The 27246-nt window shown below is 34.6% G+C and overlaps 1 pseudogene; it reads right to left on the reverse strand.

The window, feature by feature from the left end:
* Positions 1 to 18596: 18596 nt before the first annotated feature.
* LOC140594005 (glutamate receptor ionotropic, NMDA 2B pseudogene) lies at positions 18597 to 26704 on the reverse strand (annotated as a pseudogene).
* Between the last annotated feature and the right edge of the window lie 542 nt (positions 26705 to 27246).

Here is a 27246-nt window from a genome sequence, read left to right on the forward strand (position 1 = left end):
ATTCTAGCTGTATGGGACTAGTTCATACACTTTCTAAACTTTTAGCTGAAATGAACTTCAAGTTTTTATCTCTTGGCTGTATTAAATAAATAAAACCTACTTTGATTTAGTCTGGAGAAGTAAAAACCAAAAGGGTCAATAATACCTTATTTTTAATAAGAAATAATCACATGTTGCATACACACACACCAAAAATGATCAAGTTCTTCTATATAGCCTTAAAGGATTACAGTAGCCTGGAAAAACTTGGGTGATTAGCTGACAAAAACAGAGTGTGAATACAAAAGGCAGGTGTATTTGTGTTTGGTACAATAAAGGACTCCAATAACAAGCAAATACAAATATTGTTTCTTCCATTTTAAAGCAAAATAAAGTGGAAAAAAAACCCTAGTTATATCAACCCTGTAATGTAGTTCTATGTTATAGCTTGGATATATATTTTACAGTGCTTATAACTATATATCCTTTTTTTACATATACATTTATGTGACATATTCTGGGATATGTACTTTTATAATTACGTTCATAACCTAACATTTAGCATGTTATTAATTTTAATAGTTATCATTTTAGTATCTGCTCTTACAACTTGGACACATAGCTTATCATATTCAACCATTCTCTTACCACTATTTTATAACATAATTATAATTTAGTATATATGTAAAGCTGATCTAATGAAGAAATCTGCCTTAGAGTAGCTAAAGCAAAACAGGAAAGAAAAATCCCATGTAATAGTTTCAAAGGTATGTAGATATTATAGGGCAGTTAAGGAGCTCTGCTTCACATGACCATCTGCCAACTCAAATTCTTCTTATTTTGTTGCTCAGCCATCCCCTATGGATTTGTATTTTTCTGCATAATTGGAGCTGGCTATGTTCCATAAATGAAGAATTGGAGGTGGAGGAAAGCAAAAATTCCCATCTAAACAAGTAATCCTATCTTTCTGTTGACATTGTATTCACAAGCTTTTAGTGATAAGTCTAAATTTAATTGTGTGGAGACTGGGTAATCCTGTCTCCAGTTTTCCTTTAGCATAGAGTGAACTAAAGCTATAATTATAGATGAAGGAATAAACTAATTTTGAGGGATGCTGAATAGTTCTCTGCCATACTATGCAACTCTTTCATCAAATTATCTGTACATATACTTCTTCTTTCATATAGAACATATTCACTCCCTCTCCAATGGCAATAACCCATGTTTCCTCCATTAAGTTCATATAGCTTAGAGTTCAGTGTCTCTGATTGATAAACAAATCCAGTGTCTACACAAAGTCCAGACTGAGTCCCAATGCCTTGGGTTATCATTTAATGAAAAGAGAAGATATTTGCTCATCGTATGCACACAGTGAGTAAAATTGATGAGAAGGAAAAATAAAACTGCAACAGTATTTTCCATTTATTTATTTATTTATTTACTTATTGTATTTTCCATTTATTAAAGTGAAGAACAGGAAATAGTAGTGAGAGCCAATGATATCTCTGACCAAGCAATAAAGTAATTTCTTTGGTTTTATCTTTTCAATACCTCTGGTTCTTCTCTTTGGACATGACTTTCTTGTTCATTTTTTCCTATGTCCCAATGTTTCCCTACTTATTGATTTGTCGTTATGGAATTTCCCTCATAATCATATCTAAAATGTGACTTTGACATTGGTCCTTTGGAGCTTGCAAGTTTTGCAAACACCGTTTGGTAATGTGGGTTTGAGATCCAGGTGGTCTAGTCATGTGGTTTACTTGATATTATTTTTCTTTTACACATCTATTTTTCTTGGAGCCTAATTTCATATTTTCCCCAGTCATTTTCTTAAACTTTCTGACTTGATTTTATTTCACGACTTCTGTTTTTACCAATCTTTATCTTCTCTTCACTTATCTTTATCTCTTACTAGTGGTAACTGTAAGTCCACCGGAAACAAAAAGCCTGACCAAGAAAATAACACCCCAATCTGACCTCTGTAAATCCACAAGATCATCCACATACCCAGGCTGCATGACTAAATCTGATTTTCAAAGCTGGCACAGCTCCTCACTCCCACAGAGGGGAAAAGAGAAGAAGCAATAATAAATAATTCCTTTTTAAGCAAGTGATGTGGAATATGTACATATCATTCTTTTCATAGTCTATTAGAGAAAATCTAGTCATAGAGAAAATCTCGTTTGAAAAGAAGGCTGGAAAATTTAGTCTCTGTGTGATCATGTGCCATGGAAAAACTGCTTTTGGAACAAAATAGATACATATTTTGGTATTTTTAATATATATTTTGAAATTGCATTTTTAGTGGCTTTACAATTATCTTTGGCTTGGCAGTATATCAATATTTCAGTTTTATTGTAATTTGGAGCAATATAAGATCTGTAAATGAGAAAATATGGCTCTTCACTAATTACTTAATTTGAATGCAGTATCTTAATGTTGAAATTGTACATTTCTCCTGCTTGTTTGCTGGTTGACTCTAATGTGTTATTGCTATTTTTTTATTTCAAGTTTTAATTTAAATTCTAGTTAGTTAACATACAGTAAACTTGCTTTTAGTGTAAAATTTAGTGATTAATAATATACACATAACACCTAGTGCTCATCTCAACAAGTGTCTTACTTAATCCCCATCCCCCATGCACCTCCCTCCATCAACCTTCAGTTTGTTCTCCCTAGTTAAAATTCTCTTATGGTTTACTCCCCTCTCTCACTTATCTTTTTTTCTTATATATTTGTAAGAGATATTCATATAGGATAGCGATTTTATTTGTTATCAACAGATACCATTGCCATTTTATGTTATTGGTTGTATTTTATTTCAAATTATCAATGTTGTCAGCCTTCCTTTATTTTTTTCCCACATCTAAATTAAGAAAAAAAAAAAGCCTTTCCCTAATTAAGCTGCAATAATAATACAAAAGTCTGCTATACAATATATTCTACTTTGACAGATTTATCGAATGAAGATCTCAATAGATTTTATCTATAAATTGTCAATTACTGCAATATCATGATAAATTTAATCCATATTTGATCACATAGGCATAGTGTCTACTGTTCTATATTTCATTGTCTAGGTTTGAAATTGAAATTGTTCTATATTTCGTTGTCCAGGTCCAGAATTGAAATCTCTTTAGGCCTCAGGTTAGATTTTAGTATATGTATATGTATATGTATATATACATATATTTAGTATATGTTGCCACCTTTAGCTTCTACACAGCTATCTTCTAAATGTGTGTATATATTTAAAAAACAACAGAAACAACCTATTTTAGATAGAAAATTGGAGGGCAGAATTATATTTACCACACAGAGAAAATTCCTAGCGCAGTTAGACATTCAACAAATTTATCAGAGAGATTCCAAGATCCATTATTAGAATGGGGACAAAAGGGGCACCTGTGTGGCACAATCGGTTGAACATCCAACTCTTGGTTTCAGCTGAGGTCATGATCTCTGGAGAGTGAGATTGACCTCTGTGCCTGGCTCTGCACTCAGCATGGAGTTGGCTTGAGAGTCTTCCTTTTCCTTCTCCTCCCTCTCATTTTCTCTATATCTCTATGACTGTCTGTCTCCCAAATAAATAGAATAAATCGTAAAAAAAAAAAAAAAAAAAAGAATGGGGATAAAAGTTGGCCCAAGTGTATTTATATTCTTGTGAGGATTTTAAAAACAAAACTTTTGAAAGTAATATACACTTAGTACAGAATGCAAGGAAATATAAAACCAGAAAGATACGTCATGGCAATATCTAGCAGAATGTTGCATCAAACTTAGGTTACATATTAGCTGTATGATATTTGTTACACTACTTAATATCTAGTGGTTGTTTTTCTTAGTTTTAAAGTGGATAATAAGAATGACTTCATCATATGCTTCATGTATGGACTAACTAAATTGGTATTTGTAAATTCTGTGAGCTTTAGCTGGTACATATTGTTACTTTTGGAAAAATGTAGGTTTCACAGGAATTGATTTTGAAATCCTAGACCTAAGACTTAATATCAGTATGATTTGGGAAAATCACTTAAACTGTCTATATAGTTAATAATTATATGAAACTATTATCCCAGAATACCACCTTCATTCAACCATGAACATTTATAAAGGAAATATCATGTTCCAGATACTGTTTTTTTTTAATTTTTATTTTTATTTTTATTTTTTCCAGATACTGTTTTAAGTGATAGTCATACAACTATGAACAAAATAGACAATTTGCCTTCTTGGTAAATTTCATGACATAATAGAAAGCATTAAGTGTAATGGAAAAAAAAATAAAGTGATAAGAGGGTAGAAAGTGCAAGGAATTGAGGTGTGTGTATCTATTAAACATAGGGTCAGAGAAAGTCTAAATGAAGGTATAACTTGAGTTGATGGACACTATCTAGATGCTTTAGGCAAAGATAAGAATAGGTGTGAAATTCCTGATCTAACCCTGATTTGTTTGAGGAAGGACAACATGGGAAGGAGGTTGTGAAGAGATTAATAGGGAAGGAAGTCAGGTGGGATGGAAAATCACAGTTTGAAGGTTTATAGACTATGAAAAGACCTTGGCTTTGATTAGAGTTGAGGATGGCATAGCATTGGAGAGTTCTGACCAGCAGATTCATATAATCTAATATGTTTTTAGAGCATCACTCTGGCTACTCAAGATGGTAAACCGACAAATGTACCTGCAGAGAGAAAATTTGCCAGGCATTAACTCAACTGAGGGATAACTGTAATTTAATCTGGGTGGGTAAGTGGTGTTTTTGTTAGTCTAGCCTGTTGCAGATATGGAGGCTGCAACATTCATAAAAATTAGCTCACCTCCACCCAAGCATAGTTAATTGACCCAGAGGATACCTGTCTAATTCAGGTCAAAGCATGGTAGCATACGAAATTTAGAAATTTTTAGTTGAGCTTCACCCTAGGGAAGAAGAAAGAGGTAGTAATGAAAGCTTCATTTTCTTTTTGAGAGTAAATGCTCCTTTTCGGCCTAATGCTAATCCTATTTTCTTTGACAAAGGACCTTCAGATTATCTATGTTTGTATCCAGGATTCTGAAATCTGAAAAACAGGTGGAAAATAACATTGTTCTAGTCTTTTCTTCTTCCCTAGTCACCCACATTCCAGAAACAATGCATATTTTTGCACTTGCTGAGATAGGGGCTATTAAGGTAGGCTTGTTGCTTATTCATAGTCTGCATCATAAATTTGGCTCAGAATGTCATGATCACGTGAGTTAATACTATGCTGTGATTTGCACAAGCCCTTAATGCATTTTGTTATAGTTGTAATATTAACAGTGTACCAATGGGGACATTTCCTATTCTTATATTTTACAATATTTCAATGGGTAATGGGATCTCTACTTACTCTACCATTATACTCTTTTTTCCCAGGTAAAAGCTTTATAATACTGAAGAATAATATTCCCCTATATAAGTAGGTGAAATTCCTGTGACATTGGGAATCAAAAAATGTCTAGATCATCATCTGGCAGAGACTTAAGGTAGAGATTGATAAATGAGAGGAACAGCTGAAATATTTTTTTTTCAGATTTTTCTCAAGCTAGAGTCAATACTTTGCTGTTAAGCTGTTTAAGAAGGCTTTCTATTCAATATATGCAATGTGTGCATTCATTATTTAGGTGAATTATGAAGGAAACCTGGGAATTCTCGATGGAATTGAGATTCTAATGGAATCTTCTATATACATATTTTAGCAGGTAAGTATGAGCTTTACAATGCCTTGATTGCAAATGGAGTGTAATGCTACTAGGCATTTGCATTTTGAAAAGGCATCTTCTTTTATACTAAATGAAATTTGGCCCATCTACAATCAGTGACCAAACACACAACAAAATAATAAATGTCTCATAGGATGGGTTTACCTTATAAATTACTAACATGTGAATTAAGCAGAAATCACTCACTGGTTTTATTTTATTTTATTTTTTTAATTTTTATTTATTTATGATAGTCACACACACAGAGAAAGAGAGAGAGAGAGAGAGAGAGAGAGAGAGAGGCAGAGACACAGGCAGAGGGAGAAGCAGGCTCCATGCACCGGGAGCCCGACGTGGGATGCGATCCCGGGTCTCCAGGATCACGCCCTGGGCCAAAGGCAGGCGCTAAACTGCTGCGCCACCCAGGGATCCCCACTCATTGGTTTTAATACTAAAATGTAAAAAGTGTCTATATGTAAATATGTCTCATTTGACTTTCACCACTGTGCTTTATTTTGCTTTCTCAGTCCCAATCTGAATAGCTCAAAAAATATTAGCTGGTTATTTTTTTACCTTGCTAAGACATGTTTTAAATGTCATCAAAGCCCCGGTAGTAATCTTCTGGCCCATTTTAAAACTGAAACCTCTGTGTGGTGTGTGTGTGTGTATTGTAAAATTTCCTTCTTTTTGCTTCTTTTCCTTTTTTTGAATGTATGTAGCTAAAAATAATAGAGTGATAGAAAATAATGTTCTCGTACTTTAAGATCAAATCATATCATAACCGTTAAGTTTGTGAGCCAGGATTATTTGCTTTGTCAATGATAAGAAACAGCAGACTAGTGATTATATCTTCCTACACCATAAAGATATACATGGGAAAACTCAAGCATAGAAAAGGTTAAAAAAAAAAAATTCTCCCAAACACAGCTAAAGTCTCACAACTAAAAAAGCTTAAAACATCAATCCCCTAAATTAAACTGCAAACTCTTTACAGGCAAAGACCTTATTATTTCAATATATCTGGTGAGTACTATGACTTTTCAAAAGAACTAAATTATCTGGTAGTAATGGTAAATAGCTCTTATAAATGAAATGTGTCTTCATAAGATAAAGAAATTTTATCTTTCTTTGTAGATAAGTTGACATAGCCTTTCAAGATAACTCTAGAAAACATTTTGTTTAAGAATTATTTTGCAAATAATTAGTGAAATGTCAACAAATCAACTCAGGAAGAAAGGCTTATTTCCAATATAAAACTTTTATGAAGGAATGGATAAAAAGAATAGGTGAAGGACTGAATGAAAGATGAGATTCTTGGAAGATGGTTTAGGGAGATAGAGAAATGTTGAGCTCAAGAATGAAGACACATCGGTCAGTTTGACCAATATCCTAAATCTTTCCCTCCTTACACTTTCTCTCTGAAAAGACAAATATAACATATTAAAAACTGATCCTTTGAGGCATTTTCTATCTGTGTTGGCAAATTTCAATCCATTAGATTGACTGCAATCTACTGAAATTCTCATCACTACTTTCATTAATTGAAGACAATGCTCTATCTGTGTGTTTCTCCTCAGTCGGAGGAGCCATTTTCTCTTTTTATCTAATAATTACTTGTAATGACATCTATTGCCACAACCACCACAGCTACATCCTAAGCCTTACTTCTAAAAATTTCAAATCTATTATTTCATTGTCATATCCTTCAAAATTCTCAATTTGTTCCTACTAATCTGATGATGACAGTAAGACTCATGATGATAGTCATCATCTTCATGATGACTCTCATCTGAACCTGAGCCCTCCTGATCTTTTTACCATGCATGGCCTTATTTATCAACTGCATCCTGACTTCACTTCTATAGGGAATTTATCCCATACTCCTCCCTTCACAGGCTTATCCTCCAGATTTTATGGAGTTTACAAGAGTTAATGCTGAGGTTACTACAGCAGCTTTGCATGAAGAGTTAGAAGTGCCCAGTTAGAAAATAGCCCATTGCCAAAGACTGGTGAAGGGACACAGAATCCCATCTCCCATGCCTCAAGATATGACAAGATCTATGATGCGGTATACACCCCAGAGTCTCCTATAGAGTGAGGTGAAGTGTAGGGTTTCACCTAAAATCATATTCTTGCTGGGCTATCATTCTCCTATTTGTTTACCACTTTCTCCTCAGTGCACTTAATTAATAAATCATTTCCACAAAATTACCTTTTAAACTACTAATTTCACCCAACTTGATACACATACACATACACACTCACACATTTGCACATGTGCAACTGTGTTAGTTTTTTTTTCCTGGCTGCATAACTAGCATTTTTCTTAAACCCCAAAACTGAGTTTTACCTATAGTTTTACCTTTACCATATTCTCACTCCTCTCTGGCAAAATCCTTCTTCATTAGATGATAAATCTTTGGGGTTAAGGTCATTTGCTTATCCAAAGCTGGCCCCACTTATACATCATGTTCCAGATGCATGACATCTTGAAATTCCTGAATGAGATGGACAATCACCCAGTTCTAGTCCAGAGTATACACAGGTTTCTTACTGGGTCTCTTCTCCAAGGGCAGATATCTACATGTTTTCTATCCCCTCCTCCAGTCAGGGAAGGGCAAAGTTGTATCTGTTGGTCAAGGAGGTAGTACATAGATAAAAGTTGATCACATGCATATGAGACTCCTCTTAGATGTAGCACAGGGGAAGGGAAAGGACAACACTTCATTTTAACTCTTATGCAGGACCTGGAAATATAGTGAATAATTCAGAAGGAAAAAAACTGTGAAATATAAATAAAAATATTTCATAAAGGTCAGACTAACCCTCATCTTCTCTCCTTTAGTATAATACTAAGTTGAGTACCAGCATGAAATTTCATTTTCAAAATTTATCATAATCAGTCAGTAATTCAAGTGAAGATGATTTTCCTTCAATCATTCTTCTTTTACCATCTTTACCATTGAGTATGAGTGAATGAGTGTGTGTGTGTGTGTGTGTGTCCATGTACATTCCTTTTTTAGAGTACCCATCCTTTGAAAACTATATTGTTAAAAATTCTGACACTAGATATATTTCACTTCAATCTGTCAAAGTTCATTTGTAAAAATATTAGATAGGATTTCAATACTATCAGTATCACAGACAAAAAAAGAAAAATAAATATTTGAGAGGTTGGATAAGACTCATAGTGAATTATTTAAAATCAAATTAAATCTGCCTGACCATATTGTCTACATTTGTTGTGGTTGTTGTTATGGTACAGTGACAGAATGGGTATATTTTGAGAGAAAAAAAAAGGCAAACTGAAAAGAAGAAAGAAGACCAAAGAGGTGAAAAGATTAGCACTGTTTCCTTCATTTTCTTTTTGTCAAAGCATAAACTTTTAAGGTATAATAACTAATAGATGATATAGCACTGTATCATCTCTAAGAATGTGGGTCAGAAATTCTGTTCATAGCATCATGTATGTATAGTATATAACTTAGATGTAGCTTGTGAAAAAGTGATATATTCAGTAAAATATTTTTGGAATAGAAATCTATAATTTTCTCTAATGAATCAATTTTTTAGTAGGCAATGTTTTATCTCATACTTTACCAGATTTTTTTTATAACTTTTTTAAATTTTTATTTATTTATGATAGTCACACACAGAGAGAGAGAAAGAGGCAGAGACATAGGCAGAGGGAGAAGCAGGCTCCGTGCACCGGGAGCCCAACGTGGGATTCGATCCCGGGTCTCCAGGATCGGGCCCTGGGCCAAAGGCAGGCACTAAACCACTGCGCCAACCAGGGATCCCATTTACCAGATTTTTGGTGAAAACTGGTTAATATATGAAGTTCTACCCCCACTTTTGTAGAAATAGGCACTTGTACAAGGAAAGATAAAATACACTGCTTTAGTGCATGAAACTCTTTCCAGAATAAAAATTTGAGATGTTTCTTAATAATATGAAATATACTCTCTCCTTAATGTAAGTATTTTCAGTTTTTACAGCTCATATGTAATTAACTCTCAAACATTTTAATAGCTAATAAAGTTATAAAGAAACTGTAGCAATATTTTGGAATATTCTGTACCAGTACATAAAGAATTTGAAATAGTGTTAAGGCTTAATATTATTCAAATAATAAAAAGTAAGTCATCCATAATTATAAAGAGTTTCTATCACAGTAGTTAAAATTTACAAAATATTACTGCTGTGCAATTATGATAATGGTAATAAAAGACAGTTTTTTCAACAAGGTCACTGTTTGAAATTTAGCTACAAAAATCTAGTTAGTTTCCAAAATTTTATCAGCTGTATAAATATTTTTACTGAGCTCTTACTTTGTAGTTCTTTGAAGAAATATACACTCACAAGAAGAAGCAAAGGCATGCTATTCAGTTTTAAAATTAGTAATATTTCGTTTCAGAGTGTGTACATATATATGTCTGTTTTAACTTTATGGATTTATTTGATTTTTGCCATGGAAATAATTAACTAAAACCTAACTTAGGAAGCTGTGTTTCCCTTATATTTGGTTTTATCAAAATCACACCAAATATATCATGACTTTAAACTTCTTTTTTTTTTACTTTAATCTTTTTTTAAGATTTAAAAAAGAATTTATTTATTCACGATAGACACACACACACACAGAGAGGCGGAGACACAGGTAGAGGGAGAAGCAGGCTCCATGCTGGGAACCTGACGCGGGACTCAATCCCAGGACTCCAGGATAGCGCCCTGGGCCAAAGGTAGGCGCTAAACTTCTGAGCCACCCAAGGATCCCCTTACTTTAAGCTTTTGAACCAAGCCGATTCACCCATATACCAAATAACCTATAGACAATTATATGATTCTTTGTAAAATTTCTACTGATACTTTCTGGTCTAATTTTCAACCCTTGAATATTCAGCTTCTCTAGCTTTGTTTTTTGTTACATGTAGAAACTTAGTTGCAGGGATTCTTAATCTTATCTGGTAATTTCCAACCTGGACGTAAGCCATACCAGTGTACCTAATTGGTGCTTCTAGTAGAATTGCCCAAACTCCCTAAGTGAGGGTAACTCACAAGATCAGTATCCTTTCTCAAACCTTGATCATCTCAAAGGAGTGCACAATTAATTCTGTAGTTTTCAAAAACTTACTATTATATGTACTAGAAGATTCTTTTTTAAATTAGATGATAATATCAATTAAAAATAATAAATAAATCTTCCCCTTCAGTAGTTGAAGGGGAAGATTGATGAGAAGTGTTCACATGACACATAATCATGTTTTTCCTAGAAATATTGCATATGTTAGATTAGTTATGATATCAACAACCTCTTAATTGTATTTATACATGGTTTAAATGAGGTTTAGGTAACAAATATTATACTAGATCAAACCTGTAGTAAAGTAAACTAAAGTTTACAAAAACAAGAGTCATTTCCCAGAAAAGCTTAGTGTTAAATTGCCAAATACATGATTTCATTTAAAAATGCTTATCAATATTTCTAGCATTAAGTATTCCAAATTATATTCCAATATGTTAATATTTTAAGCCTATATCAATTTTTATATACATAATTCACTGATGTAAAGCACACAATAAAACATGTTTCTATTTTTTTTTTCTTGGGGTTTCTCCAAGGGATTTCCATCTCTTTCAATCTTCAGTTCCCATTTTATGTTGTAGACAGTGATACCACAAAGGAAGAGGCAGCTCCTCAACAACAATACTTTTAAATCTTTTGTAATGATATGTTCTAATGACCCTAAAAACTTTTTACAACTTCATACAGATCCACAGATAGATCTACAGCATCACAGTGTAATCCAATCTAGTTCACATAAAAAGCCATGGAAAGTAATTTTATATTTTTCCCAACTTTGTAATTATTTATTTATTTCTATCTGAGGTGGTGAGTCTACCTTTTACTAGATGCTTTTCTACCTTTTATCATTTCATCAGTTTTTGTACTTGATGTTGTCATATAGTTTAATTACGTTCATGGATATCTTTTCTCATCAGTTCCACAGTATTGTAAGCTTATCCAGGGCCTATAGTGGATGTTTGGTTGATCTGAAAATAACTTTACATTTTTTACATGTGATATATACTTCTAATAACTAAAGTAAGCGTTTATAATAAAATCAATATCAATGTTGATCTTTGGCTAAAATTAACACAGTTTTGCTTGACAGTCAGAACTGCTCTTTAACGCCAATCATTACAACCAGAGGAGTGGTATGCATTTAACCACAGAGAGGCAGTGCAGCAAGTAATTGATAGATTGAATTTTGAGGCCAAACTGCTTAGGCCAATTACTTATTAGCTGACTTAATTTGTGCTGATCTTAACCCTTTTTATATCTCAGTTCCTTATAAGAACAGGAAAAACACTAACACTTAGGAAGAGTTTGGTTAATTTTAAAGGGATATGTATCTTCTTTGAAACAATGCCTGAATACAATTGTCTTCCTTTTCATTTTGTTTTAATAAGTCCTTAACTGAAAGATTTTGCAGTAATCACATAGGTACTAAACAGTTCATTTTATATAACCTTTCTACTTCCTGTAAGGTTATATTTTAGTTCAATAAACCTGTTGTATATTTTAATATCCATACAGATTAGTTGAATTGGCAATTCACCAACCATCTGGCTATACTCTCATTAAACATTTTGATGAAGACATTAACTATTTTAGTTCTTATTTGATTTTCGGTTTCATAAATGATTCTCAAAAGAGGGAGGGTTCTAGTTTTCCTGGAGAAAACTAGTAAAATCTTGAGAGTTTTTTTTTCCTTTTAATTGTTGTTGCAATTTGTTTGTTTCTTTTATTTTCATATTATACCATAGTCCCAACCTACCTCCATCTGCTGATATGGAAAAGCTCATCATTATCACAAATCACACTCATAGAGTCATTATTACCAATTTAAAAAGCAGTCTTATTTTTAATTTTATTCTAAAAATTCTTTCATGTAGGAATTTCTTTTGAAAATCCTAATCTTGGATAGTCCATATCTTACCTACATTTGACCTAATATCAACTACCAATTTTAAGTTCCATGCTGATTTTCTTGTAATTTTGAAATAATATTTTAAAGATCAAGATGAGGGATCCCTGGGTGGTGCAGCGGTTCGGCGCCTGCCTTTGGCCCAGGGCGCGATCCTGGAGACCCGGGATCGAATCCCACATCAGGCTCCCAGTGCATGGAGCCTGCTTCTCCCTCTGCCTATGTCTCTGCCTCTCTCTCTCTGTGACTATCATAAATAAATAATAAAAAATAAAAAAAATATTTAAAAAAATAAAGATCAAGATGAACGTGTGAATGATAAACAAGTTTCAGACAAAGTGGAGTGCATTTCATTTTTTTCCTCCTGCCAATCTCAACAAAACAATTAGTATGAAATATATAAATTACGCACCAGAGGACTCTGAAAAAAAATAAGAAAATGAAACAGACTGGCTAGTGACCTTGAAGCTTAAGGGTGATCGTTTTTGATTGTTTGTTTTGTTTTTTTATTGCCTCATATACTCCCTGATCTGTGTGGTAGAGAGGCCCACATCTTAAAAATGTCAATGGGTACAGGCAAAAGAAAAAGCCCCGAAACCCAAATCTGCTTTCTCAAGAGAAAAGACTGGGAAATTGGCAGCCTACCAGGCTGAAAACTTTTGCATGTGTTTCAGTCAACACCATGAAAAAATCATGAACCACCTCACCAATATGTTACAGCAGCAGAGTTCGTTGTTATAGCTCTGACTTTCATCTGAGCCCTTCAGTAAGAGAGGTGAGTCATTTCTGAGCTGCTTGTGAGAATAATTCTGTCCTCTTTCTCTGCCTGAAGTAATGAGGTGGAGGTTCTTTCAGACTAGGGCAGTGATGGGAACTAAAGGTGTTAAGTAATTTACATCCCACTTAAGATGATAAAAAGGTGTTGCCAGTAGATGGGCACAAACCATTCATGTATACTGTAATTCTTAGAATAACCATTAAAAACCTTTAAAAACTGATAACAACAGGACTATATATAAAGTAGGATTGTAAAACCCACAGGAAAACAGAAAAGAAGATTCAGAAACAGAGGGAAGAAACAGAAAGCAAATAATAAAGTGGAAACTTAAGGAAAAGATATTAATAATTATATTGATTTTACTTTTTTATATTTTAATTTTTTAAATTTTTATTGTTTTTAAAATTAAACTTTTAAAATCTTATTTATAGTTTCAATTTTTATATGCCTGGAATATTTACAGAGAAAATACATTGGACGTCGGAAACAATGATTTCTCTGGGGAGGCCCTGGGGGAACTAAGGATCACAGATAAGAGGATTTTATTTTTACTGGATACTCTTTTATACCATTTGATTTTTTACCACATGCCAAATACTACCTTAAAAAAAGGGCAAAGGCACCTATTGACATTTGTTGAATACTAGCTATTGCAATCACTATTAACTGGTATTTTGCTATAAAACCTCTTTTAATCTTTACAATAGCCTTATGTAAAATTCTATTTTACAAAATGGAAACAAAACCAGATAGCATTGTCACTTGGTTTAAACAGCTGACAGCAATGTGGGGCATTCACTTCAGCTCTTTCTGATTTCCAAAACCATGTTCAATCCAACAGATTACACTGCCTTGACTTCAAGTCTTTAAGAAGGAGCCAGATTTATAAAACCGTGCTTTGATATTACTTTTTAAAACCAGAAAGGATATTGTGAAGCCCCATCACATGATTCATACCACTGTCTGAACGAGTCTTCCACAACTTGAGGTTCCTTGTTGAAAACTGTTGTGGCTTACTACCACTGGGAAGTTCGGCTTCTCTGAGGATCCAATTCTCTTCTCTCCTGGGCCCCCAGACCTTTGCTGGCATGTGGCCTGCTCACACCAACAGTGGGGAATGTGCCTGCTCTCCCGTGCCCTGCAGTAAACCACTCTGTCGACCTCAAAGAGATTCAGGTGGAAGTGAAATGGCTGGTCTATATACCAAGTCTCCTAAGCATACAGATTCCTCATTTACTCAAGTTATCTTTTGAATGGTCACTCTGAGCCAGGCACACTTCTTAAATGTTTGGATTACAGAGGTCTCAATGTTCTTACTCCCAGGAATCATCTGTCCTGGTGTGAAAAGACAGGCAGTAAACAATTAGGCAAATAGTCAAAATATTAGATCAAAAGTATACTAAATAAAATTAAAAGTAACTGTTGTGATACAGTGACTGGGTGGCTTGAGTCACCAAGGAAGGACTTCTGAGGAGGTGATATTTATCTAAATGACAAGAAGGACAAATTTTTCCAGGGAGCTTCTTTCTTAGAAACAAATTTAGGTTCCTTTTGTATGCATCATCTCCTATCCCGATTTCATTCTGAGCACTTTTTTATTTACAATGTGAAATTTGCAATCCCAGAACCTAGAGCTGGAAAGGACCCTAGAAATCTTAATCTCATCCCATGATTTTAGAAATGAGGAAGGATAGATCCAAAAAAGTGAAAAATAACAGGTCACAGAGCTAGTTACGGGCAACTGGAAGATGTGGGTTCTGCCCATAATTTCCCCACAAATCCAGATTTCTTCCCCATTTATCTTCCCAGTGCCCATTTTCTCATAATAGAATCTTTGCCCTGGTGTCTGCCTCTTTGGAGTCGATCACTAAATCTTCCCTTGACTGCACTAGACCTTCTGGAGGGTTATTTGAAATCTTGAGAATATAGAGGGGTCCTGGGTCCAGGGTAACAGTGGGAAAAACGGTATAACTTCCACAGTACAATTTTAGCACATCCCAGACATGCCTTAGAGCTGTGTCTGGCTCCTATCACCCCTCCCTGTATACAGGTGAGCCCTAATAAGGTGTTCCACACTGGGAAGCCTCCTCCATCTGTGAACTCAATAAACAGTAAAGACCTCCTTTCAGTAATGTTCCCTGATTTAACCAAGTCAGTATGAAAATGTTATATTCCATGATCCCTTCCCTTCCCACAATGCTTTATAAAAACATCAACCACAGAATTTCTTTAATAATGATAAACTCCTTTGTAACTTTTAAAAAGTATGGCCTATGAAAACTCAGTCAATGTAAAGATTTTATATCCCTTCTGTTCCTAAAAAGAGGTATTACATCAAGGGCAATAACATAAACTTGGATTCTTTTTTTTTTTTTTTTTTTTTTTTAGATTCTATTTATTTATTCATGAACGACAACAGAGAGAAAGGCAGAGAAGCAAGATTCCTGCAGGGAGCCCAGTGCAGGACTTGCTTGATCCCAGGACCCTGGGATCATGACCTGAGCCAAAGGTAGATGCTCAATCACTGAGCCACCCAGGCGTCCCTAAACTCGAATTTGTAATGATAGATTTTACACTCTTGTATTATATAATGATTCTCATTCATTTTACACATACTTATTGAGCTGCTCTATACAACACACTATTCCAAGTTGCTGGGGGGACATAGTGGTATAAAGACATAGTCCCTGCCATCTGGAAGCATGCACATACACAACTCTAGCACAGGCAGATGTGCAACAGAAGTAGGGACAAAAGTGAATGGGGGCAAGGGAATGTGAAACATTAATTATATCTTGGTCAAAGATCAGGGAAGATGGAAACATTTTAATTGGGTTTCAAAGTATGGTTATGATTTGCATATTTCGATAATCCATCCCAGAAAAAAAGGAAACATCATGGCATGCTGTACAGGAAGCAAGATGTAATGTGAGCCCAATGTAGTTTGATGGTGAGACAAGAAAGAGCGAGGAAGAGACAATAGGTCTTAGATGGTAGAGACTGGAGCCTTGAATGAGATAAAGTTTGGATTTAGTGTATAATGCACAGAAGTTTTGAATAAGTTTTAGGCAGGGAAATAACATAATCAGAGTTGTGCTTCAGTAAACTCATTCTAGCAGCCATGCCCAAACCTGATCTGAATGGATAATGGTGGGCATGAAGTACAGGGAGGCACACTTAAAATATTATCACATGGTTCCTGGATAATATAAGTAGGAATAAGTTCAGAAGCTATAGTAAAGGTAGAATTGATAAGAAGGAAAAGAATAAAAATCCCATAGGGAGTATCTAGCGTTAGAGAGGGATACTAGTGTTAGTGTTGGGGTTGGTCACAGGCCTCAGATTCCAGCCTAGAAAAGAGAAATCATCATGACTGGCAATACATGATATCTCTTTAAGGAAAGATAGGTGTGAGACAACCTATATTTGAGGTGGTAATCATGAGTTTACTTGCATTTAAATTATGCCAGCTAGATATCTCTTTTCCATATAGGAAGCTCCAGTTATTAGTAACTCCTTTTTCTGTATATATACAGAAATGTCTACTATACACGAGGTCCCAGAACACTTCTTAAGTTATTATGTCTCTATGGAAGCAGTGAAAAGCAGCTTGATTGAGGTGAAGAGCAGAAGTGCAGAAGAAAACTATTTATGAACAAATGATAACTCAGTAGAGGGAAGGCAACTTTAATCAAGAACACAAGGAATAATCTAAGTCTTATAGCTGTGTCCTAATATAAGGAACTATATGACAGATTGAGGTGTCTCAATTTTAAGAATAAGGCCCTGGGTTTCCACCCCCTCAATCACATATGCTGTTCCACAGGTGAACATCCACAATAACTACCTGACTAGGGATCTCTGCCAAGATTGTGAATTTCAAGAAATTTATTTCTGGTCCCTTTTCCTGGCTATTCTTTCTAGCAATACGTAGTTTAGTTTCCATCAGAGACACGCTGACCTCTTGAAGCTTGCTCTCAGCCAACTGGCACATAGCGTCTATAGAAATTCCCTTAATTAGTGTCGTCCAACATGTTTTACAGAATATGAATTTCAGGAACAAAGGGATCTCATAATAAAATAAATTTGGGAAGAAGCAGGTTAAATAAAATTAAAGATGGCTTTTTGCTATCAATAGGACACTTCTGAACTTTCAAATGTTAATATGTTCTAGGAATCTCCCTGAATGAGAAATATCTCCCAATCTTATTTATCTACAGAACAAGTGGATAGAATCAGCCAAGTATCTCAAGGAACAAATGACCTGAAGAACAAATGAGAGAAGCACCAGTGCTAACATTACTCTCAGAAACATCTATATTTATGTAGGAATCAGGGATAACAATAAAAGTGAATACCAATTAAGTGCTTACTATGTTCCAGGCACCCTTCTGAGTCCTTTACATATATTAATATATTTAATCCTAATAACAACCTGGTGATCTTAGTACCCTTATTTTTATCTTTATTTTATAGATGAGGAAACTTGAGGCATAGAGTAGTTAAGGGATTTGTGCAAAGTCCTAAGTAGACAAGTTTGTGAGTAGAGGAACTAGGAATTGAACATAGGTAATCTGGGACCCACAGAAATTAATATCTAATGGTAGAGTTTCAGATACTCTGATCAGACAGTATAATCAGATGGCAGTGATCCTGAGAGATGCCTTGTGTGGCAAGCTTCTAATCACAGCCTGTGTGCTTGTAAATTCGGTTTCATCTCCCCAGTATAAGTAAGATTCAACTTCTGAATTATACCACAGATTTGATTTCTTCACCAAATTATGTTGTATACATGTATACATGTATACTCTTCCACTAGAACAAAGTCATGATTTAGACAGCACCATAACCAATAAAAATGGAAATATAATGCATAAAGAAAATAATATCTTGATTAGCAAAAGTAGTAAGAAAATGAAGATGCAAGTTTGAGAAACGGCTTCTGTGTTCTCAAAGTGTTACACTCTTCCTTCCTAGCTCAGAGACCAAAATCAAGATTTGGTTTTGTTTTCCTTTAAATGTTGCACAATTTTATATCCTTACCTCACCTACTCTGCTTAAGAATTGCCAAAAGTATGTTCTACCCTCTCCCACTTCCTCTTCTTATTCAGGAGGATCATCACCAGTTTCAGGTGCATCTGGTAGCCACCTTCACTGAAGAACAGATTTCTTCTCCCAAAGTGACATTGACCAGATACCTATTTAGCATGTTGCACTGGTAGATCCTCATCTCATGGGTGTTGTAACAATTGCTCTTGGGCTCAGGGATGAAGCTGTGTTTAGATAGCATAGCAGAAGCAGTGGTGGTGATTATGGCAATTCCATCCCTCGCTCTGACAAGGTGGCCATACTCCCATTTATCATAGGACATAGAAATGAGCCCAGTGGACAACTCAGGGTACTGTGTCTGTGTTCTCTGCCCCAAGACTAGGGACAATCCACTTGTAACCTAGTCGGTTGGTCCTAGGACCAACTTCGAAGATAGAGGTGGCCCCTTCCTTAGTACAATAAAGAACAAAGACGGGGCTTTGAAGTTTCTTGAGTCGGTTCTAGATCTTAGAATCTCCATCATCCAGAGACATGTCCAGCAGGCAGACGTCCTCTAACTCCCAGCCCATGAAGCTACTCTTGATGGTGCTGCAAATGTTATTTACAAAGTCTTGGTTGCCAGGGAAGTAGGTGATGATGATAGGAAAGCTGTATCAATCATACTCTTCCACGATGTTGAACATGATGGAAGCTTGCTATTCAATTGATGAGCCAAACTGGAAAAATGTGGAGGATTCATCTGAGAGGAGTTGGCAGGTGCACGATCGAATGATCCACAGCACTATGCAGTTATTCTTCACCAATAATTACACTTATTTTAAATAGTCTCAATGTACTAATGAAAAGACAGAGATTAGCAGGACAGAGTAAAAACCATGACTAGTTTTATGATGGCTACAAGACCCTGACTTCAGATCAGTTAAAGATAATAGGCCAAAATAAAAAATAAAAAAAGATATGCAATGAAAACACTTATAAAAAATAGGAGTGGCTATATTGATATTAGATAATGTATAGTTCAGAGCAAAGAAAATTACCAGCAATAATATTATATATTGATAAAAGATTCAACTTACCAAAAAGATAAAACAATTTTAAATATTATGCACCAAAGTGCAGTACTTTAAGCAAAACTATGAAGCATAAACTGAAAGACCAGAAAGGAGAAGTGACAAATCAATGGTTATAGTTAGGGCCTTCCACACCCATTATTTAGTAATTAATAAAACTACTAGACAAACATTCAACAAAGATTTAGAAAACCTGAAATATATCATCAGCCAGTGTATTCTAAGTAGCATTTATAAAACACTCCACTGAGCATCAGAATAATGTGCATCCTTTTTCAAAATTGCATTGGACATTCACCAAGGTAGACTATATAACAAGTCATAAAATAAACTTCAAATAATATAAATAACTGAAACCACACCAATATGTTCTCTGATCACAAACTAAGAATAACAACAGAAAGATAAAAAAATCTTCAAACTCTTAGATATTAAACAACACACTTATTAATGGGTCAAAAGAATTCTCACAGGTAATAAAATATGTATATATTGAACTGAATGTTAATGAAAGCATAAAATATCAATATCTGTGGAACTAATTGAAAGCAAGGATTAGAGGGAAATTTATAGTGCCAATGTGTATATTAGAAAAGAAGCAAGTTCTCAACTCAATAACTGAAGCTTCCACTTAAATAAACTAGAAAAAGAACAAAATAAATCAAAAGCAAGCAGAAGGAGATATAAAAATAAGAACAGAAATCGATGAAACTAAAGGCAGAAAATCAATGGACAAAATCAATCAAAGTGAAAGGTGTTTCTTTGAAATATCAATAAAATTGATACTGATTAAAAAGAATAAATAAATTACTAATATCAAGCATGAAAGAGGAATATCTCTAAAGACCATGCAGACATTGAAGGGATAATAAGGGAATATGGAAATATACACAAACATTAGACCACATATTAAACAATTCTTTGAAACCATAAGCTATTACAACTCATCCAAGATAAAAATAGAAAATTTGAAGAGCCTTAATCTCATTAAAGTAGTTAAATTTGTAATTAAATCCTTCTATAAAGGAAATCTCTAGTATCGGATGGTTTTACTGGTAAATTCTACCAAATATTTACAGAAAAATTATCACTGATTCTACAAAATTTCTTCCATAAATTAGAGAAATATGGTACTCTTCACAATCCATTTGATGAAATCAGCATTATTCTGATACAAAAACCAGGCAAATACAATACAAACAGCAACAGAACGACTCACCTATGCCCCTCATGATCAAATCATAGCTTTCAAATTCTTCAGCAAAATATTACAAAACCAATTCCAACATTACATTTAAAAATATTTTGAGAAAAATATTATGGGGCTATTGGACTTCATTCCAAGATGCAAAGCTTGTTCAGTATCCAAAAGTAAATCAATATAATCCACCATAACAATAGTATAAGAAGAAAAGTAAAAAAAAAATAAAATAAAAAAAGGAAGAAAAGTCAATGGTTGCATAGTAATTAATACAGGAAAAGCATTTGTCAAAATTTGACACCCGTTCATGATTAAAACTCTTGAACCACAAAACCACAAAATCAATTCAGTAAAGGAAGTACAGCATTTTCAACAAATTGTGTTAGAGCCACTAGAATTAAGAGGGCAAACAGGAATCCAAAACCAACTAAACAAAAAAATCTTGAATGACACCTTATACCTTATACAAGAACTAAATAAAAAAAGAATATAGATCTAAATGTAAAATGTAAAACAGAGAAAGTCTTTTTGACTTACTGTTCTTTTTAGAATAAGCATTAATACACATAAACTAAAAACAAATCTTTGCCTCTTCCTTTGAAATAAGTTTCAAAGAAACTTATTTCCTCTCTGAAGTTTTACTAACATTATAATATACCACAACATATTCACTGCTCTAAATGACTGGGTCATAAATACAAGGAACATGTGGGTGGGTTTTGTTTCCACAGAAATTCCCTATTAATTATGGCAACAACGGTTTTAATCATTCTGTTCTCTGTATCATGAGTGGGACTAGTGTACTGCATGTATGTATTTGTGTGTGTGTGTGTGTGTGTGTGTGTGTGTAAACACATGCGAGCGTGTATGTTTTGTGGAAATAGAAACCAGAAACCTGAGGATGAGTAACCAAGAGATTTGTGTGTTTTCTTTTCACTTTCACAAACATTCATTTCTGGAAAGGAATATGATTACTATTTTTTTATGATTTTCAAAATTGTGTTTTACGCTTTCTTTTTTTTTTTTAAGACTTTATTTATTTATTCATGAGAGACACAGAGAGAGAGACAGAGACACAGGCAGAGGGAGAAGCAGGCTCCATGCAGGGAGCCTGATATGGGACTCGATCCTGGATCATGCCCTGGACTGAAGGTGGCGCTAAACTTCTGAGCCACCGGGCTGCCCTGTTTTATTCTTTCTTAAATCATAACCTCACTGATGGAGAAGAGAAGGTTCTCTTCCAAACTTGAAAATATCTAAAACGTAACATTTTGCAAAGATTGGGCAATTTTGCCACAAGAGGATTAGCCTTTTTAAATCAGGTAACTCACCATCTCAAGAAGCTCAGTAACTGTGGAAATAAATTACGGAATAACAAAGGTATTTACATTCTCAGTCATATAAATTCAAATTTAAACTCAAACTATAAGGTGTCTTTGACAATATCACCAAATAACATTACAAGGATATTTTTGTTAAAGAAATAACTTCACTTTTTATTAAACTGAAAAAAGGTTAATATTTGCCTCTGAGAGGACTGATACATTAACTAGTCCCATGGCTGGCATATTCTTGCTTCTGTATTCTTTAACAGAGAATAAAAACAGATCAACAATCAGTATATAGATAAATATAACAAATAAAAATATAGATATATAACAAACTATATGTAGCATAATGTGTATATGTATAATTTGTTAGGTATATATATAATAATATGTGTATATATATTATATATATGTGGGGGGGAGGGAGTTCTTTTATTGCTGCTTCTAAGCTTTTAGCTGAAAGTAGCTTTATAAGCACAGTAGCAGACAGGGTACTACTCTGAATGATTCTTAGATAGTTATTATACAAAATGACCCCCATGTCGGGTCAGTGCAAATAAGGAAAAGCTTGGCTAGTCGTAACCTAGAAAGCTATAAAATATGTCGAATGGATGCCTCTCAAGTGTGCGATAAAAATGCATCTTCACTGCCGCTAGCAATATTGTCCCTGACCTCAGAGTATTATTGAAGAGAGACCCATTGAATGCTTTAATTTCCACATAAACTGCTGATCATGATGGTTCAGACATGCCAGATGGCAGGAGTGATAAATGATATTGATGCCTCAGGAGAAATGAGCTACTAAAATTATATTATATTCAGCTGGGATTTTAAAACATGCAATATAATTAAAATTGTTATTCCATAGCAAAATGTTACACCTCTTTATTTAATAGAGTGCTAGATAAGGAGACTAATGTGTGCATTTGTTTTGTGGATATTCTTTTCTACCCCTAGGTAGAAAGTTTCCAATGGAAAACCTCAGTGCAAAGGAAGGATCTTTTCTATAAACTCTCAAGTATGTCTGCCACAGAGCTTGGACTTGGGAGCAAGGAAGGAAGATGAACAAGATACGGTTGCATTCTCAGTCTCATTCAAATATAATAGAAGGAGAAATTAAAAAAAAAATCATTTAATTGACAAGAAACATTCTTTGAGAAATGCTGAGACCATTTTTTCCCCTGAATTAGTATTGTGAGATTATGATGTTCATATTAATTAAGGATCTTATTGCTCTGTTAAAAGATCCTATCCAACAAGCAGATACTATTTTTTTTTAATTTTTATTTATTTATGATAGTCACACAGAGAGAGAGAGAGGCAGAGACATAGGCAGAGGGAGAAGCAGGCTCCATGCACCGGGAGCCTGACGTGGGATTCGATCCCGGGTCTCCAGGATCGCGCCCTGGGCCAAAGGCAAGTGCCAAACCACTGCGCCACCCAGGGATCCCGCAGATACTATTTTTTAAGTGAATGAAATAATGTACTTTGTATGTTTACTTTTTTTTTTTTTACTTTTGTTTAAATAGAGGCATCTATTTGAAAACCTGTGGCAGCTGGAGTTGCTAATTTATTTTCATTCCCCATTCAAGGAATGAGAGCAGAACTGCTTCCTTTATTCCTTTCCCTCATTTCCCTCCCAATCTACTCTCCTATCCCCATAGTCAATAAAAATGAATATATGTTATTCAAGCGTATATAGTACAGTTTTGTTTCCTCTTAGGATTATGTGAATAAAGTTCAGCAAATCAATAGCTGGTAGTTTGGAGAGCAATTTTTAAGTATTTTTTTGTTTATTTATTTTTAAAGATTTTATTTATTTATTTATTCATGAGAGATAGAGAGAGAGGCAGAGACATAGGCAGAGGGAGAAGCAGCCTCCCTGTAGGGAGCCCAATGCAGACTGGATCCCAGGACCCTGGGATCAGGCCCTGAGCCAAAGGCAATGCTCAACCACTGAGCCACCTAGACATCCCTGGAGAGCAATTTTTTTAGATTCCTAAAAACTGTGGACCAAATACTGGCTACATAATTTTCATGGCCCAATGCAAAAGGAAAATGCTGCCTTCTCTTCAAAAATTAGAAAAAAATACAGCATTATTTTTTAAATTTTTTAAAAAATTAATGCTTTAATTTAAAAAATACAAGTTTCTCCTGTCTTCTATGGTCTCTCTCTGACATAGTACTTTATTTTTTAATGCTATTTAATATTGTCTCCTTTGGGCAAAGGAATACTCTCAGGGTGAGTGTAGACCCTCACAGATATGATGGGCAGGGAGTGACTCAGCATAGTCATGTGGCTTACCAGTGCCCCCGCCAGTACCCCTTCCTGCCAGCCGCCAGACCCAGACTGTCATGGAGGCAGGGAGGTCACTGCAGGCACCTCCTTTTATCTGGTCTGTTGCTCAATTAACTGTGGCCAGACAACCCCCAGGGACTGCAGCCTTCCACCTGGACTTATTTGCTTACAGGTGAGCAAGAGGAACCTCCCTGCCAAGTTGCCTGCTCAATCTCAATGCTCTATGGTGCTAGCAGCCTGTACTAGGGGACAACCAGTGCTGGGCACCTGCATTCAAGCCCACTCCTACTATACTTATACTTGTGCTCAGATTCCCACTAGAGATAGAAGGCAGTAAGAGTTTTGCAAAAGGATCAGAGGAAGGAGCAAAGCATGTTGCATAGCTAGGAGATGGGTAAGAAGATGGTACATCTGAAAACTTGTCAAGAAGGAGACAACGAGGCAGGCTCACGGTTAGTGCTCTACTGCTCCATTGGACTTCATTCACAGAACAAAACAAAACAAAAAACACTGAAGACAAAACTATTAAAATCTCAAGGTGATGATCACTGAGCATTACAACCAAGGCAGGCAGTCCTTCTAGCTTGGAACTCTGTGACTGCTCTGGTCAGTTGTTCATGTAGCCAATTCAGCTAGTACTTCCTGAAGGTATTAAAGCACTGGCTTATGTGAATTTACCAGACTGAAAACACTATACCATGAAATATGGTATATTTCATAACCCTCAAACTTTCAATTTAGTAACAAGAAAGATTTCAGGCTTTAGATATAATTTTTTATATTTCCACTGTATACAACAAAATCAAAATTTCAGACTATTTAGAAATACTACATCCATTAATATAGCAGATGTTAATAGCCTAGATCTTACAACTCAGACCTTTTTGGGGGAGGGGGGAGGATAGCAATAATAATGATTAGCATTTAATCTCTACGAAATATCAAATCTCCCAATCAGACCTAACACTGTGATTTGATTCTACTTAGGAATTTAGTAAGATTTCCTAAATATAGCAGTTGAAAAAATGAGCACCACGTTAAGCAAACATAAGTTTCTGAATTGTCTAAAGAATGACAAAAGCTTCAGTTTGTTAAATCTTGAAGTTGTTCTGCTCTTTGTTCATCTGGCTGTGACTGAACCTTAATGCACATCCTATGATGGGTAGGCAACATTGTAAATGAAGATTCCTCCTGAATACTGCCTTGACCTTTACTGCACCACTGCGCAGATGATATAGGTCATGTGAATGAACAATGCAGTGTAACTAAAATGTGATCAAATTATCTGAAATGCAAATTACTGAGTCCAAACAAATGTTACATAATCTTTGGAAGTATCACTTCAAATTGTTGAGAAAACAACTAATTATAGAATCTTTTCAACTGGAGACCAGTTTACCTGAAGATCTGGTAAACTCCAACAAGAGTAAAGAAGAGTATTTTAATTTTTAATGCATATGGTATCATGCTTCTGGATGTTGTTTATGTTGTTATATGTTTTTATGTTGTTATATCTTTCAGTAAGCAATTTTAAAAAGGGAAATATGCATTGAGGAACATACAGAATTAACTTTAATAATAACATACTGTTCCTGGCAGAATAAAACTCATTTACTTTGTAGCAAACATCCCTTAAAAAAAATAGTTCTTAAAAAAAAAAGAGTTATGTGAAAATGTAATAATACGTTGTCAAAATTTCAAACACATCTTGCAAACATCCAATCCAGGCATTTCATTATATAGATAAAATTTCAAAACTATATGTCATAAAACATATTAATTAAAAATTAATTAAAACAATTAATTAAAAATGTCAGAATAAATAACAATGATGTGTGGCCTGATGTTATCTAAAATTATATTGATAAAATAGAGGATCTCTGTTGAAGATTGAAGATAGTCACAATTATTTGCTATTCCTCTAATATGAAGGAATCTAATATGTCCCTGAATGGGCTGGCCTTTGAGACTTGCCTGACCAAGAGAATATAGTGGAAGTGAGTTTATGGAATTCCCAAGACTGGGTCAAAAGAAGTCTTGATCTTTCCCTGGGCCATGTGAAATACTTGCTTAAAGATCTCTAATCTGCCATCAAAGACATGCGACTACCATATTAGGGAGATCACAAGGAGTTGTCAGAGACTAGCTGAAGAGAGAGAAGGGTTTGGCTGAGTCCATGCTTCCAGCCAGACCTACCAACACATCAGATATGTGAATGAAGCTATTTGGATTCCCCAGCTTAGTTTAATAACCTGCTGAATGCCATGAGGGTACCTTATTCACCGTCATGGTACTCTGAATATCTACCAAGGAAACTGAACATGTGCTTAGCTGAGTCATATCAGCATTTCTGCCCCATAATATTATGACATAAAAAAAATCTTGTTTAGTAACATTATTGTGAGGCAAACATGTTGTAATAGTTTGTTGCATGATAGCAGATGTCTGGAATAACCTCTAAATTTCCTTAAAAATACTGTGCTTAGCAGTAAACCACTTTTGTTTAAATATATAAAATAATACTATTTTTCTTGTTTTCATCACCCTTTCTCTCTTGGATGTTTCCTGTTCTCTTTTTTAGAATATTCAAATATTATTTTTCAGAATAATATTTACAAATAATAGCTTCCCTCAAGGCTAAATGCTGCCTTACATGAATTTTATAATTATAAAATTCTGAATAATATTTATAATGAAATTGTTAGTAAGCTCTTAAATTTCCAACAAGTCCTTGGCAGTATTTTTTTAATTTATAAATATATCATTATTAGTTAAAATTGAAAATATGTGAAATTTGTCTCTATATCTTAGGTATGAGTAAGAATAATGAA

Source organism: Vulpes vulpes, chromosome 9 (assembly GCF_048418805.1).
Source record: "Vulpes vulpes isolate BD-2025 chromosome 9, VulVul3, whole genome shotgun sequence".
Classification (NCBI taxonomy): Eukaryota; Metazoa; Chordata; class Mammalia; order Carnivora; family Canidae; genus Vulpes; species Vulpes vulpes.